We start from the raw sequence: 6868 nt of genomic DNA, 5'->3' as shown, positions 1-6868 counted from the left end.
TATATAGCAAAGTTTATTTGCCAACAGAATGTGAATGTGGCAGTCCTATAAAGGATGAAGTTATTGTTGTTTAAGCCCCAGGAAAACATCAGGTTGTTTCTCTCTCTCTCTCTCTCTCTCTCTCTCTCTTTCTATATATATATATATATATATATATATTGTCAATTAACAACAGATTGAGGAAATGTCTTAAATAATTTAAAAGTATTAAAATAAAAAAGTTACAATAATAGCAAATAGCCAAATAAATAAGCTGTCAGTTATAGATTTGTCATGAAAAAATTAAATTGTCAATCATATTAATAACTAGCTACTAATTTGACTATTAATGAATTCTTATAAACATGCAACTATTTAACAATTTAGCTAAATGAAAAAATCAAAACCATTAAAAGTGAAAGTTTATACTTACATCTATGTGTATGCATTTGTATTTATTTGGCTACATCAAAAACATATGTATCAAATATTATATCATAAAAATTGCTTGTTTACTCTGTTGTTGTGAGCCAGATATCAAAAAATTTGATCAATCAGGGAAATGCTGGATGATCTGCCTAACCTATGTGTTAAACTCATAGAATTGCTAAAAAATATATATCAGGTTATCTTTGTATCAACATTTTCAAAGATTAAGCAATATAACTGATAATTTTTATAACATAAATCTCTCAGGTTTACAAATAAAAGTATGTTCAAATTCTGTCATACATGATATGCTGTATGCTTGTGTGTGTGTGTGTGTGTGTGTGTGTGTGTGTGTGTGTGCACACGCTTATGTAAACTTATTGCATGTGTGTGTCATAATTCAAAAGCTTTTCAACCAATTTGATGTTCGCACTTATAGAGAAGCATAGTTATTATTGTCAGTAGATTTGCTGAACAGACAGAAGATTCAGGTTTCTGTGAATAAAATATAAATTATAGTTGATGGTCTAAAAGAAGAAAATCAGAAGGAGGAAAATTAGAATATACATGATGCTATGCTAATGTTTCATAAGTAACAAATACAAAAATCCACAGAACATAGTGCTATAGTAAGGAGTAAAATCTAACATCTTTTAGTGCCCTATTCAATCAATCAAGTTGTTGACAGTAAATCTTAGGATTGGTTATATGTTTGATTTGTAATCCAGATTTTAAATCTCACTGGAATCAATTTAGCTTTCATCCCTCCAGATTCAATAAAATCATCGCAAGTAATATAGTACGATCATCTGAACTATTTTTCCAGCAAAATTCATCCTCAGTGAATTGAGATCAATATTTTAAAATGTATCATCCTGATATTATCACATTAAACAAAACATTAATTATACAAACCCTCAGTTAGTTTTCAACATTCTGGTTCAGTGTTTCTATAATGATATAAAAACCAGTAAGTAGTTACCAACCTTGTACACACCCATCTACTATCACTAAAACACTAAAAAAAAAAAGGTTAAAAATTAAAAAGAAAAGAAGCTTAAATACCACACAAGTGAATAGCAGTGCAAATGTTTATATAAGTCTTCTCTCAATTAACAAGAAACAATTTATGAAGCAGCCACTTTCCTTTTGTAAATAGTAAGGCATTCTGAAAGTTGAGGAATTTTGTTAATGGGTCAGAGTTGCGAAAACAAAACAAAAACATCTGAATGTCATGTTTGAATATATCATTATTCTAAACAGAATATCAATATATTTAGTCATCTCAAGACTAGAGAACAAAAGACTAGATGTATGATGGCCGATGAAAAACCTGTTGTTATTACTATATTATGCAACAACAAAGTAATACTTATGTCTGTTGATATAAGTTACTAGCAGAGCTACTGAACTGGTGTTCTTTCTATCTTGGGTTATAAAACTGAGAAAATCCTTTCAATATATAACTTGAAATATTTTTAATGAGTTTACACTTTCTTAAAACAAATTAGGCACTCCATTGTGCTTTCAATAATTACTTTTCAAGCAGTTTTACATCCCAAACCTACAAATGCAGATCTTAAATATAGAGAAATAACATTGAGGATTCAAATATCAGATCCTGCATTAATCAAAATTTTAAAACAAATGTCCAAAATTTTCTCCAGATTTGCAATAATACTTTCATGATTTACAATAATCACATCAAGAATATACTAGAAATTAAACTGAAGTTTATGTAAATAGATTTGATTTAAAACAATATATCCCAGACATATATAACAGAACCAAATTATCAGTTTCAAGATGGTAAGCAAGAAGCCTTGAATTTACAATTATAATTCCTGGAGTTTGAGTATCAGATATTGGTAATTAAATACCTAAATGCACATATATCAGCAGCCTAGAGGCTAAACAGCATTATTACTCTTACTTTGAAATTAAGGTACCTGATTCAGATTCAATCTGGTACAATGTGTATATTCAAGAATATAACACCTGATGATGATTGTAAATCAGACTAGTGGAGACGTAAATATAAAAGAAAGTTATCTTTAAAGTTAAGGTTGATAGTCTAAAAATTATAATCTTATAAACAGATAATGTATTTACATCTCCACATCTCAAATTTTCAATGACAGACCCAAAACTTTTAGTAACACATCCTAAATTTAAAATACAGTGGCTTACACAATGAGGTAGCAACGCCTAAACAAAGGTGTCTCAAGACAGTCACTTGACCTCCTAGAAATAGTAACAAAGACTAGTTCAAACCAAATCCTACTATATTATCAAGGAAAAGATTCATTGGACATATGTGGTTTTACATATACAATTAATAGTTGAAAATGTTGATAGCTAGAATACTTTGATCACAAAATCTGCTCAATAGAAGCTGATTTGGGGCTAAACAACTACTGCTAGAATAAAAGATCTTGAAAATACAGTAATGAACTCAGAATACATAAAAGATACTAGACATACAGCATCTGCATTTTGATTTTATTTTTGGATTACAAAATAATCCAACATTAATTTACAGTAATTTTTCCCCACTCGCAGATTTACAATGAAGACTGCTAGAGATATACAAACACTTCTTTAACAACAGATCCTAAAATACCAGTAATACATCCTGTATATACCAAGTATCTGATCCCAGATTTACTGTAACAGGGCAAAGATTCAACAGAATTACTTTTCATTTCCTTCACAAATTTTCTAATATATTTCTAATTTTAAAAAATTGGGTGATGTCAATTTAATCATCAACAACTCAGTTACTTATTTTATTAACTGCAGAAGAATAAAAGTTGAGATTTGAACTGAGAATGTAAAGAGCCAGAGTAAATACTGCAAAGATAATGATTTTTTTTATTTGCCAGAAGGACAATGAATAAGAGAACAAGGTGGCCCCCAACAGTGTGGTGGCTTCTGATCTGAACCCATACTCCAAATGGAATGCAAACTGCTCCACCACACTTGCTAAAGGGACAGTCCTCCCAGCCAAATTCTCTTCAGAATTTCCAAATTAATTTTAGTCAAAACCATTCTGACATTTTACTTCAACTTGAACTACTACTGGGGTCACCATAACATTACAATAACTAATTACTAAAACAGGGTGTCAGTAACCAAGGGCCAATCAAAGAAAGCCACAGACCTATGATTAATTACTAAGACTAACAAGGGCTAGTGCCTTGTCCCGATTCATAAAGATAAGGAGATTAAGAAAAACTAATTGGATATTGTTATGAAAGACACAGAGAAAGGAAGTAATAGAAATCATCTCCATAATGATAGTAAACTGGACACCAACATACTTGATTTAGTAAGCAAAGAATTTTAAGTAATTATAATTACACACTTAGTAATGAGAACAATCATTATCTTTATGATATACTGTATGCCTTGAGAATGATAAAAAAGATACAGGCAAATACATAATTAAGATCCCAAGATTTATAAATATACATAACTTGCAGAAAATAGCACCACATGATAATGCAAAAACATTTCTTGGAGATCTCATAATACAAAAGAAAAAAAAAAGAAATTAAATATTGCACATCCCTAAGGCACACAGAGCTATGCTTGATTGTGCAGTGAAAGCATGCAATAAAAATAAGACAGAAAAACAGATGATAATAATATGGCACTCAAATACACTCTTTTCTTCATTTTTTTTTCTTGTTTCAATCACTGAACAGTGACAATGTCAGAACACTGACTTGGAAGGCTGTACTAAATCATATTGACCCCTGTACATATTTTTTCTTTTATAAGTTTGACACATATTCTAGTGATCCATTTTTTGTCATACAATTGTATGACATAAACACAGAAACTGTCCATATACTTCAGTTCACAGTACTATGACCTCTTGGCTGAAACAGCTGTAAGAAACTATTTTACTTTCTATGTTCTACGTTATATATTTTAATAATTACTGGTGTTTTTATATATGTAAAGCATAATATGTTATACATGGATGTATATTATTATAAATGTTTCTTTAAAAAATAAATAAATAGACATAATATGTCTAAAAGTTGATGAATACCACCTCTTGAACCCCTCCATTTTCTTATTGACATGTATATAAATATATATATATATATATATATATAGATAGATAGATAGATAGATAATTGAACAACTCAACACTATTGCATAGTGCCTTGCATTTAATGTACTGTATCTGATATAATATATTTTAAACATGGTTTTAGTGAAGAATAACGACAACTTAGAAAAACACTTTACCCGGTCCTTTTCGGCTGTTATCCCTTGTTAGGGATTGGTCCTTATAGCTTCCGACATATAATTTCCCCGTCTTGCCCCTATATTTTGGTAAATATACAATTGATTCCCCTAATTAGACAGATACATGTATTACATTTATTGTATGCGATTTTATACCTATATACCATTTTTTGTATGAAGCCATCTCACTCTAACCTATCGTACTCACTAACTTAACCATTCTTCCACAATTTACTTATATAATGCTTAAATTAGGCATGGAGACGATCTTCTTTGTGAATCTTCTCTGGATTGCTTCAAGGTCCCCTGTTAATATCACACTGTTGGGTGACCATAGCTGAATATATATATATAATTAAAATTAGGGTTCAGCAAAAATTGCTTTGCTACACACCGAAATTTAGTATAGCAGTTAAAACTACTATTTCACTACCCAGACACTAGCACTCACAGCTCACACAGGCAAAAAAGAAAAAATAACGAATCCACCCGGCTTTGATTAACTGTATACGCGTTTCAGGATTAAAGAGGTGTAAATTATATTACCCGATCTTATTTCCTTCTTCAGTACAGTATTCCAAACAATAAATCCGAGAATGCTAATAAAAGAATAATTAATTTGACCAAACGATGAGATTGTACTTAATAAGGCCCTAATTTATGCAATGAAAAAGGTAGGTATGACTTATGAAGAAGTAAATGTAGTTAAAATGGCTAGGAAATTGTTGATTAAATATAATAATAAATTGTAGGCTAGGAAGGATACTAGGGACTTTTGTGATATACCAATGGGGGCACCTGATTCAGCACAGGTAACTAATTTAGTAGGGATATATTTATTATCAGAACTTCAATTGGAAAACTTAAAATTGGAGGGTGGTTTATATAGGGATGACCTTTTATTACTAACTAAGAATTGCACCAATAGAACACTAGAATTATATAAGAAGAAACTATATAGTTTTTTAAAAAGAAATGGATTAACGATTACTATATATAATGAGAACTATAATGTTAATTATTTAGATGCTAATTTTAATTTAATAACAAGTAAAACCCAACCATTTCATGAAATTAATGAAAAGATTAGATATATTAATGTTAATAGTAATCATCCACCCTCAAATAAGAAATCGTTAACATATAATATAGGTAAGAGAATATCATTACTTTCTTCTAAATTTGAGATTTTCCAAAAACATGCACCTTATTATAATGAAGCCCTTCGTGAGGCGGGATATACTAATAATATTAAATTCTTTAATAATTCGAAATACAATTATAATATCAAAGATTATATTATTAACGATCCATTTATTTTCTATAATAATAAACATAACATTAAGAATTATGATACGATCTACTTAGGTAATAATGGTAAGAATAATAGGTATTATGGTAATAAAAAACATAAACATAATTTTAATGCACAAAATAATAAGATTATATTTAATTCATTTAATGATAATAATAAATTTAATAATATAAATAATAAATATAATAATATCAACAATAAGAACAAAATTTGGCTAATTATTCCTTACGGCATTCAAGTTAAAACTAGCATTATTAAAGAGATTTTAAATATAATTGATGTATTCCTTAGAGATAAAAAAAAAAAAAAAATATTTTTTCTAGTAATAATTTGGGAGTTGGTTATTCTACTACTAATAATGTTGGTAACATTATTTCTTGTTTTAATAGATTTAAGTTAAATAAGTTTTATAAATATAAATTAAATGCTTATTCTAATCATAATAATAAGGGCCAGGTTATAATTAATTGTAGATGTAGAGATAAGACCAAATGTAAATTTAATAATAAATGTGATTTGAAGGATGTGGTGTATAAACGTATAGTGACTTTAATTGATGGGAATAAATTTAATGGTTATAATTTAAATAAGATTTACATAGGATCAACTTCAAATAAAATTAAATTACATGTGGCTCAACACATGAATTCCTTTAAGAATAGAAATTTGATTAATTCTACTGGCCTTAGTAAATATATTTAGGAACTAGAATCTAAAAATATTAAGTACATTTTAAATTGGGAGATAATTTGCAAGGCAAAATCTTATCGTATAGGTAGTAATTCTTGTATGTTGTGTACTAATGAATTTAAGGAGATATTATTTAAAAAATAATACTTTGATTAACTCCCTTGATGAACGTAAAATTAAATGTAGACA

General features: G+C 28.7%; 1 protein-coding gene across 9 annotated transcripts in view; it reads right to left on the bottom strand.

Annotated features, from left to right (window-relative positions):
• LOC106881796 (regulator of G-protein signaling 17) overlaps positions 1–6868 on the bottom strand; it is a 378661-nt gene that overhangs the window by 359738 nt on the left and 12055 nt on the right. The window contains exon 1 of one of the 9 annotated variants that reach the window (XM_052967113.1): positions 4675–4745. The exons of the other annotated variants lie outside the window; for them this stretch is intronic. The gene's annotated coding sequence lies outside the window, so the exon portion shown is untranslated. Of the gene's footprint in view, positions 1–4674; positions 4746–6868 lie in introns of those variants that run through there. 9 annotated transcript variants of the gene reach the window in all.

This window comes from Octopus bimaculoides, chromosome 4, assembly GCF_001194135.2.
Source record: "Octopus bimaculoides isolate UCB-OBI-ISO-001 chromosome 4, ASM119413v2, whole genome shotgun sequence".
Classification (NCBI taxonomy): Eukaryota; Metazoa; Mollusca; class Cephalopoda; order Octopoda; family Octopodidae; genus Octopus; species Octopus bimaculoides.
The sequence above is the reverse complement of the archived record's forward strand: the minus strand, read 5'-3'. Positions and strand labels throughout refer to the sequence as shown.